This window comes from Elephantulus edwardii, unplaced genomic scaffold (genome assembly GCF_000299155.1).
Source record: "Elephantulus edwardii isolate Elephantulus edwardi_28Jun2011 unplaced genomic scaffold, EleEdw1.0 scaffold00098, whole genome shotgun sequence".
In the NCBI taxonomy this organism is placed as follows: domain Eukaryota; kingdom Metazoa; phylum Chordata; class Mammalia; order Macroscelidea; family Macroscelididae; genus Elephantulus; species Elephantulus edwardii.
In genome coordinates, this window is record NW_006399848.1 from 514,835 (window position 1) to 526,014 (window position 11,180).

Consider the following 11,180-nt stretch of genomic DNA (forward strand, 5'->3'; position numbering starts at 1 on the left):
AAATATATATCTATAAATATGTAGACATCAGAATATACGCACTATGTATATCTAGATATAATGTGTACATATTCAAATATATAATAAATATGACTGGAACGATGGGCTTGTGCATGTCAGAGACCGAAGGATAGTACAGAGTAAGGCAAGGGTCAGATCTGGTGTTGATGGGTTAGGTATGAGTCGTACTTGACGTGGTGGCAGCTAACAACAATAACAACATCCAAGCATATGAAATATCAATATATCCTCAAATGTGTGTTTATTTAATGTTTACACCAGGAGCTCTAGTGACTTAGTGGTAAGGAATTGCGCTCTCAACACGAAGCTTTTCAGTTCAAATCCACCAGGTGCTCCGGCGGGAGAAGGATGGGCAGTCACCTCCCTTGCGATTTACTGCCTTTGAAATCCACTAGAGGGTAACTATGGGTAGGTTCCCACTCAGTAGTACACAACAATACACACACACAACATGCAAATATATAAACATATTACCAAATATATAGAGCAGTAGGAAACAGATCCTACTCCCAGCCTAGAAATCATCCTATAGCATTAAAAAAAGGCATAAATTTTTAAACAAATAGTTCAAGATATTGTAGAATGGCTCTTTGATGTTCTTCCTCTTTTTTTAAATTTTATTAATTTTAATGAACGTTTACAGAGATTTTGGATTTCCATTCATTCATTGTTGCACTTTTTCTTTTCCCACCTATCCCCCCATCCAGTTCGCTCTTCTCTTTGAAAAGTAAAAGTAAAATTCTTTCACTGGTCTACAATCCTCCCCCCACCCCAGTACTCTCCACTGTGCAACCTTCATTCTGGACTCTTGTCATGACCATGATAACAAATCAAAGGCTCTCTCGGCCACTCTGGTGGCCTCCAAAATATGGGCCAGGCTTCGTTTGCTCCTTTCTTGTTTGCTGCAGGATATGGCACCTGTGATTTGGGAGTTTAATCTTCTTTAGCTGAATTGGTGACTGTCTAGGAACATGAACTTCCAAGCCTTGCTTGTGGATAATTTGAACAAAAGAATCTCATCACTTTCACAGTGGGTGGGAGAGAGGGGGAAAAAATACCACTTCTTTCCCTGAGTCTAATTAGGGGTGAAAAGGGGGGAAAACACCCTCTCTGTGGTTATTTCCAGTCATTGGAGATTATTTCTTCTGCTACACAGAAACATCCCCATATGGGTACTCAAAAAATTTGATTTTAAAAAAATTATCGTCTTAAGAAATAAAACTTTTCTGGTGAGCCTGAGTATAAGCAACTTGAAGATTGGTGGCAAATCATTCTAATAAAGAAGCGCACATGCAAAAGTGCAAAGTGGCTTTTACTGCCTCCAAATTATTTCTAAATACCATCTAAATATTTATAATCATAAAATTGACTCTTAACTCATTATTGGCATAAAAAGCACAAAATCTTGAGGCTTGAGCCTCTAACGCAGGTACACTAGTGGAAGCATTGTTCTGGGCACTTCATTTAATCCTAAATTATAAACGGATAAGTAGTATTATTTGCCACAAAAGATCACTGATGCTGAAAACATTTTAATGATAAAATGCTTTCATCTGTCTAAATTGCTAATAATCTCCCATGCCACTGGGGAATCATTCTAGTTTGCACAAATTATTTCAGTTAATTTATCATCCAAGACCATCCAAGTCATACTATTTGGAGCAAGTAGCAGTTCTAGCATTTTCCTTACTAATTCAGAGGTCAATTAACTACACTGTCGCTCACAGCACTGAGATAGGAACCTATGAACATTGGCTTTTTTGGCAGAATTCTAACTCCTCAGCCAGCCTTGGAAATGACGGTAAATATTACCAAACAGAAGGTCTTAACATCTTTTATATATCCTCCCTAGAGGGAGAGAAAGTAGTGGAAATTAATTGTATTGGTATTGCCTCATATTTATCTGACGAACAATCGCCTCTTAGTGTTGCAATGATGGCCAAAATGGGTAAAGATTAAAACTTTCTTCTTTTTTTCCTTTTATTTCAATATTTATTCCACATAGAAGTAAGCAAAAATTAAAAAGTAATAACCTTTCAGCATTCATCTCAAAATCTCAAATAAGTTCCTACAGAGAGTAAGGATGAATCGTGGTAAGCTAAGAAAAAACTACTCAAGTATTTCTGAGTCTACTGAGTGCCTTTGCGCTAAAAAGAAATGACCAGTTAGTTGTCCATAAATCACATATACAATGCACTTAGTTCTTAAAAATGAATAAAGTGCATCAATATGGGCCCCTTCTGACTACACTTGGGTAATTATCGTTACTCACAACATCTATTTATTAACTTTGTTGTTCTAGTTTGTATATTACTCCATAATGGACAAATATAACAAAGCATAACAGCTAAAATAAAAGGAACTAATATATTTAAGAGTTTTTCCAGAGTATTTTATTCAACAAAACATTCTCTTTTATTCTGCTGACTGCTGGATCTAAAATGGCAAAAAGTGAAGAAATAGGGTCATTTAAAAAAAATAAACAGCAAAAGTATTGTCTTTTTCTCTGTCTAATTCAATCAGAGGCTTTGATTGTACAATTTGGTCTGACTGTCCAGATCTAACACTAAGTGCTCTTTGCGCTTTCTCAATTTGTCAGACATTACCAGAGCTATTCATTATTTCTGAGACCCTGGATGGGGGCAAAAAACAGATTAAAGCCACACAAAAGAGAGGATTTAGATCAACCACAGTATAAACATTTCTTAGGAGAATTAGACAGGAAAATGTATTACTTTAAGAGGGAGGATACCAAGATTATAAATTAGCTAAATATGTACATTTTAAAAATTAATAGAATTGACTATAAAAACATAGCACTTTGTTGGGAAGAAAATATAAACAAGCAAACCAAGAAATGTATTGCAAATTCCTGCTGTATGATAATATACATCTGTATACCTTATTACTGTCACATACCATAGAATCTTTAGGTATTGAAAAAGAGGTGTGTTTTCCATTTTTGTCAGAAATAGTATCTTGCTTTCTTAACTTGAATATTGAGGTAATTTTCGAGACACAATAGTAAACACTTGGCAGATACTGAATCAATCTTTGCTTGATTAGATTGGAAAGAGCTGTTTTTCTGCCATCTGCTTGTTCTGAGTGAACTTACTCTAAGATTAGTCTGAGATAGCTACAGCTGATTCCCTGATAGCTCTAGCCCTTAATGGATGAGTTTTTAAAGAAAATTGATCAAAAAACTTCCTCATTCTCCAATGCCTTCCTATTACCTAAAACCAGAATTGACCAAAGAAGGTCTTTCTGGACATTAATCCAGTCTGTTTTGCAAACAGATTTTGCAGAACTACAACTTGTAAAAGATTCTTCTGAATAGTGAGTGCTCCTGGTGTAGGCGTTGACTATTGGCTACCTCCCTAGATCTTCCTCTTGCCCTGTATCTGTGTTCATCCTTCCATGCCCTGAAAGCATGCCTTGAGTTTTACCTCTGGGGCCTCTGAAAATACTGTTTCCTCTGCCCAGAACAGGGAGCTCTGGTAACCTAGTGGGTTAGGAGTTGCGTTCAAATCCACTAGCTGCTCTACAGGAAAAAGATGGGCTGTCTTTTCCATTTTGTTTATAACTTCAGAAAACCCACTGAAGAGTCAGCTATGTGTTGGTTCCAACTTGACAGCAGTGAGTGTTTTCCTGCCTAGAATATTCTCATGAACTTTCATTTGCCTTGTGCAGCACTTTCATGGACTCCTCATCACCTTTAAGACTCAACTTAAATGGTGCTCACTTTTGGAGGCTAGATTTCCAGAAGTGAGATAAGAGTTCTTCTCATTTTTTTTCCAGGTTATCCTGTCATTTCTCTTTTCCCTCACACCCTACACAGAATAAAAAAATAAAAGTCTTATCATTTCTACTTTCAAAACCGATACAGAATCTGACCATTTCTTACCATCTCTATTGCTGCTAACCCTGTCTAGGCCACAAACACTTTCAGTCTACCCTTCTGTAATAAGCTCCAGGTGGATTTATGTCCAGTCCAGCTTCTAGATCTATTCATCACACAACATCTAGGATGTCCTTACAAACCATAGATATTGTAGGCTTGGGATCTGTACCACTACAATAAATTGTATGCTACAGTATCATTAGTTACAACATTTTTCCCCTTAGTGCATAGAAATATTATGTCTATCCTGTTCTATATTTTGTCAAATGCGCAATAGCTCTATGAAAGGTTTGGACTATTATGAAAATGAGACAGAGACTTGAAGTGAGCTGTTTGGAAGATGAAGCAACCAAAAAAAGTCCACATAGTATCTATGAAGTTCTATGAAAGGAGGTCTGCCTATACTTGACTTCTAAAACTGCTTATTACTTTTACCAAAAGACTCTTCCTTCAATATGTTCTAGCATCTCGTTAGGGAGCTCAGGTGACATAGTTACTGGTGAGTGACTCTGATAAGCCATGACTGCACATCTCTGGCAGTTTGAGTATACCAGCTACTTCTCAGGAAAAAGGTGAACAGTCTCCTGCCCTGCAATTTTCTGGCTAGGACACCTAATGGAAGACCAGCTATGTGTCGGTTCCTACTTGATGACAATGAGCCTGAGAGTGAGCATACTTGGAGGTAAACATCAACTCTCATTAGAGCCAGAAAAACACTCATCGATTTTACAGAGGAACATTTTGGAGTCCCACAACCATTACAGGATTTGCCCAAGACCATTCATTTGCTTAGTGGCAGGAGCGAGGACTATAATGCATGTTATGTGATCTAAGACTGCTTTTATAAATATGCAAGGACTGTAGGAAGTTGAGTTCTTTGATTCCATATACATGACACAGTTTCTGTCACATACTAAGAATTGTAGCAGTATTCATCAAAGGCATGAAAGAAACTCACCAATGGGTTTTAGATGTGCTTCCTTCCATGCTCATCTTTATTTCTTTGGTGCACAAAGGCCACTAAGGTGGTTTGTCACTACACTCAATTCAGAGTTTCTAAACTTTGGAATGTACTTGATTCAAAACCTTAATTTCAAATCATTTTAACAGAATTTGATAAACATTTTCCATGTGGAAGAGTTATGTCATCTAGAATTCTAAAACCAATATCCCTGTGGTTCCAAATCAATATTCTCATCAAGGAATTGTGTTTGCTGTCCTGTGATTTTTCAAAATTACTTTGAATAAAGTCCCAGTGCTCATTGTTGGATAAGAAAAACTTAAACTACTCAAAACAGCTAGAACAGGGGAAATAGAAGGGTACTGAACATTTAAAAGAGCCCTGGTAGTACAGTGAATAAGCTTTTGTTGACCAAAAGGTTGACAATACCAACTCACAAGCCATTCTGTGGGAGAACGATGTGGCAGTCTGCTTCTGTAAAGATTACAGCTTGAAAATCCTTATGAGGCAGTTCCACTTACTCCTGTAGTATTGCTGAGACACTACCAACTCAACAGCAATGGGTATTAAAACACTTAAAGAAAGGCAGTATCATTGTCATTGTGTATGTTCACTGTACGGTGGTCTCTTTTATCTTTTATTCTTATCTCCATTCCAGAAAATAGAATAGAATACAATCATACAGTCACAAAAGACCTTCCTCAAAGACGAGCTTGCTCTGACTCCTCACTCGATGGAGGTCGAAATTCAGGATGTCAGCATCATTATCTTCACTTACTGAAGCACACAGAAGTAAACCCAACTGTCACAGTGATGCTGTAAGCACACTACACCCAATTCAGAATTAAAAAGAAAGTTTCCGCTTACTGAACACACTGCCAGAGGTACTCCCAAGCATGCACTCTTTGTTGAATAGATTTTATCTCAAGAATAATGTTCATAACATGCCTCCATGAGGCTCACAGGGATGTATTCGAGTGGTTGAGAATGGTGAAATCGAGCATGACACAGAGGAAATTTAGCCAAGACCATATAACAAATAAGTGACAGAACAAAACATCAAGGTCCTAATCTAGTCACTCACTCCAGCTATTTAGACTTTACACTAAGTCCCAAAGACCCAACAATAGATGCAGTCAGTGCTTCATGGAGTTAAATGTGTATGACCACCAAAACAACCCTGAAATATCAAAGGACTGTTCTTGCTTGCTATAGATTTTGTTTTGTTTTTAAATTAGAATGCTAACATCTATTTTATACTCTGATGAGATATAAACTCACTAAGTAAAACTTACTTACAGGACTAGACAGGCAAGCAAAGAGGACACGTCCCTGTTCTTGTTGCTCTGGTGGTTGTATCAGGGATGGATAGGAAACACAGGATTGGTTTGTTGTCCGCTCATGCGTGCGACATAGAAAAGAGAAGGTCTACTGAGATCAGAGACCTGGAACCTCATGGAGATGGCCCGACTTTGTTCCTATGTTTACAGTTTTCCCTACCTGGATGAAGAACAGAGATAGTACATGGGTATTCCAATCTCACTACCACATTCACCCCTCCATCCTAATCATCAGTAGGGACTGTAATCGCAGGGTCCAGTCCAGGAAGGGCAGATTTTCTGGGACACTGCACTCCAAGGAATGCCTTTTCTCTGGCCCCAGCCCAGCAAGGCTCTCTTGAAAAGCACATGGCCATCCAAGGCACAGCAAGGAAGCCAAAATGGTAATGGCCACATCTTTGGATGAATGGCCTTTGAAGTTACTCAAAGAGCAAACTGCTCTTGACCTTGCTTCCTCCCGTGGAACATTTTTAGTTCCCACAAAAACACAGAAGCTTGTTCCAGCTCTGCTGATCAAAAGCTTTTCCAAAACGTAAAGATAAATATCATGTGCTTCTTTCTGCTCCTTTCTCTCTGAGCAGTTTCCTTGGGTGACGAGGTAACATTTCAACTCCCAAAGGGCAACACCAATGTGGTTTCATTTCTATCCGCCTTTTATGTTCACTAATGTCAAATTTTCTGGTATCTTAATACAAGATTATGGTAATTAGCATTTGTGAACCTATGTCAAAATCTGTTTTTAGCCAGTGTAAAGCAAACTCTTTCTGATAATCTTTTGAAATCAGAGTGGAGAAAAAGGCATTTACCAGGGCAGTAGCCACATATCAGTTATAAGGAGACATAGTGATTTGCTTGAGCAATTCAATTGCATCTGGAACAAAAGTTGTAGTTGGAATCATCACCCAGCTAAGTTTATAATAATTAATGAGAGTTCTTGAATATTCATGTAATTTTGGTAGTGGCCAAATAGATGAGCTGAATGGGAATGTGGTGAGAATCACCATTCCCGCGTTCTTCACATCCTTGGTGGTGGCACCAATCTCCAAAATCCCTCTATAATCATTGTTAGGAACCATCAAGTTTAGTACAACTTATAGCAACCTTGGGAACACCAGATCTGAAACCTGCCCTATCCTGTGCCATCCTCTTCATGACTGCCACGGTAAAGCCCATCGTTAGAATCCCTGTGTCACTCCATCTCATTGAATGTCCTCCCCTCTGTCCCTGACTCTCCACTTTTTCAAGCATGGTAGTCCTTTTTTAAGGACTAGCCTCTCCTAACAATATGCCCAAAGTTTGTGAGTTGAAGTTTCAACAACCCTCCTTCCAAGGAGCATTCTGACTGCACTCTCTCCAAGATACACTTGTTTGTTCTTTTGGCAGTCGGACATACTTAGTACTTTTCTCTAACACAACACCTCAAGGACAATCAATTCTTCTGTCATCTTTATTCACTGTCCAACTCTCAGATACATAGAAATTAACTAAAAGAGCATGGCTTGTATCAAGTGCATCATAGTCTGTAAACTGACATCCTTGTTCTTCAGCACTTTGGAGAGATCCCTAACTGTGAACTTTCCCAGTGCAACATGTCTTTTCATTTCCTGACTGCTAGTACCAAAGTTATGGATAGTGAATTCACGTAAGATAAAATCATTGACTATTTCTATCTTTTCTCCATATTTCATGATGTTGCCTGCTGGTGAAGATTTTTGTTTTCTTGATGTAGAGATATAATCCATTCCGAAGGCTGTTGTCCTTGATATTTTATAAAAATAAAAAAATATGGTATTTCTTTGGTTTACTGTTATCCTAAGTAGTGGCAGTTCAAAGGGATCCAGCTGACTTTTCCTATCATGGCAGGAAAGAACCATAGTAGCTTTTCCTACCATCGTATCTTTCATTTCACCTTTCAGGAATCTAATATGGGTGTTCTGCCAGATGCTGAATGTGTCTATTTCAATTATGCTTTCTTGGAACTGGAAAAATTGCTCTATTATATGTTTGGGAAATAATTGGATATACCAAGACACACTTGAGTTAAGACTCTTTTAGTATTCTGATTTCTCTTTGCTCCCATGCAGACTGGTGGGTCAGAGATATTTTAGGTCTCCTGGAATTAGTAACAATTTAGATCCAATGTCTAGCAATTCCCCCAAAATTCTATTTACTTTTCTCCAATTAGTATTAACTCTCTTTAAAGGTTGTAAATCCCTTTGGGTAGGTCAGAGAAAGAGTAATAGTATACATTTTTTAAAGTATAGTGAGGTTCTTCCTGAAGGGGACTTGGTCCTCTTTTCACTTAAGGAGTTGTGAGTCAGTAAACTGGTATCAGTCTGAGATCTGATTGAGAGTCCATGACTCTCAATTTGGTGATTCTACTAAGAGTCTTGGAGACGGTAAAATGAAATTTTTCCTTGTAGGCTAGGATTTTTAAGCTCTGTTTCACATACTTTGGGCACGTGCCAAGGAGAGACCAGTCCTTGGAGAAAGACATCATTCTTGAAATGGTGGAGGAATAGTGCAGGATAGGAAGACCCCAGATGAGATGGATTGATACAGTAACTTGAGTGGTAGGGGTTGGTGTGTCAGAATTAGTGAGACTGGCTCAAGACAGGGCAGGCTTCAGAGCTTCTGTACATAGGGTCACTGTGGACTGCAGGTGACTCAAAGGCACATAACAACAACAGTGATGACAACGTATTATATTTTTGTTTTTTATTATTATTGTTGTTTTTTATTTAAGCCTCTTATTTAGAGTCGGCAAGGCCTCGTGGAGGGCCTTTGTATTTAAAAGTCGGTTGTTATATTTTGAAGGAACATTCTTCTAAGTGGTACAGCGCTCTTCTGTCAGTTTGCTGTACTGAGGTTACTAGGGGTTGCTGTGATGCTGAATCTTGTGCTATTGGTGTGTCAAATGCAGTAACAGTTACTCGTGGTGGACAGTTTTTGGTGGAGCACCCAGTTTAAGACAGTTTAAGACAGGTTTGGAAGCAGAACTGGCATCTACTTCCTAAACGTCATGCCTCTGGAAACTCTATGAACTTTGAGAAAATGATAGCTATAGAACGGCTTCAGGTCTTTTGTTCATAGGGTCACTATGAGTCATGCTCGACTCGACAACAGTCAACAACAATAGCAACAGTGAGAGTACTATTCACTTGACCTAGACTTGTTCCATGTGTACATATCATTGGAATGTTTAGGTGATTTCAGTCCTCAGGGCACCATGACTAAGTTTCCAAAGTCATAAATTTATAAGCATCAAACTATTCTGATCATTATTTTGACTACTGTCCATAAGGGTGTCCACATCCACCTTGCCTTTGGCAGGACACATGGTGGACTTTTGGCTTGTGGCAGTGATGTCATTTAGGGAAATGTAGTAGGTGCAGATAGAACACTGTCAGAGAGGCTGTCATCAAAGGCAACAAAATGTAAAATTTTGTGCTGTGTTTAAGTATAGACTTACTATTTTTAGTGAAAATAGTTCCCATAGCTAGTTATTAAGAAACTCTTCATGAATCTGCCTTACATGCTTCAGTACACTTAGAAAGCTAAACCTCTATTATAATTTACTTTTTGAACCTTCTTATCCGCTCTGGTCAGAGCTGTCTCTATTCCTCAGTTACAGTGCTGCTTCAAATCACAGTAGCTTAGGCTGCATACACTACAAGCATGCGTTATTGCTTTCATTACTATCAGCCTTTTATAGTCACATATTTTTGTCAAATTTTGTGGTATCTTAACTACAATTTTGTGGTAATTAGCATTTGTGGACCTGTGTCAATAACTGCTTTTGAGAATAAAGTAGTAATTAAAGGAAAAGAAGGTGAAAAATCAAAACAGCCTCCCTCTCAGTTACTAGTAATGTAACTTAATAACGTAATTCAGTGTGGTAAAATATTGTAAAACCATTTTGCTAGCTCTGGCAAGAAGCTACACTGGACCCAACAGTGCATGGCTTGAGGCCATCCATTGCTCTGCAGGAGATATATGGGCAATCTCCTCCCGTGCAATTAACTGCCTCTGAAAACCCACCAGAGGGTCAGCTAGGGTTCTGTTCCAACACTGCAGTACACACACAACACACAATATAGTACATCTAAGCAGTTTAGAGTCTCCGTATTACATATTATTCTATGATTGAAATTGATATTAAGTAACTAAGGCTACTGTCTGTTTTGTTGTGATGTTTAAGAGGACGGACACCAATCCTGGTCCAAGGTGCCATGAAGAAACCGCTTCAAACTCATTGCAATTAAGAATAGACTCACATCTGATTCTCCAATGGCTTTTCAGAGTCTATAAACCATATAGGACGAGATTACCTCTCTTTCTCTCACCAAAATAGGATTTAGGAAATCCAAGAATGTGCAGATCAAGTGGTAGCTTCTGTCTCACATCCTGAGATTCAAAGGTGAGATGATAACAAATCAGATGCAAAATCAGAAGCAAACAAATGAGCCATACCAGTTTGTTCATAAATCCTGGATACAGGGCACCAAGGAAACTCCCTTTACAACTGAAGGGTTAATCACACAACATGGGGATGATAATATTATATTAATTATGGAAGTTGTTATGTGTTGTTAGGTGCCTTTGAGCCGACTACAGCGTATAATAACCTTAGAAACAATAGATCAAAGCCTCGCCCTATCCTGTGGGACATATCTTCACAATGTCAGCTGTGCTTAAGCCATTGTTGCAGACCTGTTAGAAGGTCTTCCTTATTTTCACTAACCCTCTACTTTTCTCAGTATGATGCCTTTTGCAAGGATGGGTCCCTTGTGAGCATGCCTGAAGTATGTGAGACAGAGGCTCACAATCCTTGCCTCTAAGGAGCATCCCAGTTGCACTTTCTTCAAGATGTTGTTGTTATATGCCATCGAGTCGTTTCCGACTCATAGCGACCCTATGCACAACAGCTCTAAACCCTGCTCTATCCTGCGCCAAC

At 38.6% G+C, this 11,180-nt stretch overlaps 1 protein-coding gene across 3 annotated transcripts in view; it reads left to right on the forward strand.

Moving 5' to 3' along the window:
- Positions 1 to 11,180, forward strand: part of GRM3 (glutamate receptor, metabotropic 3) — a 310,500-nt gene that overhangs the window by 224,813 nt on the left and 74,507 nt on the right. The gene's annotated exons all lie outside the window — the stretch shown is intronic.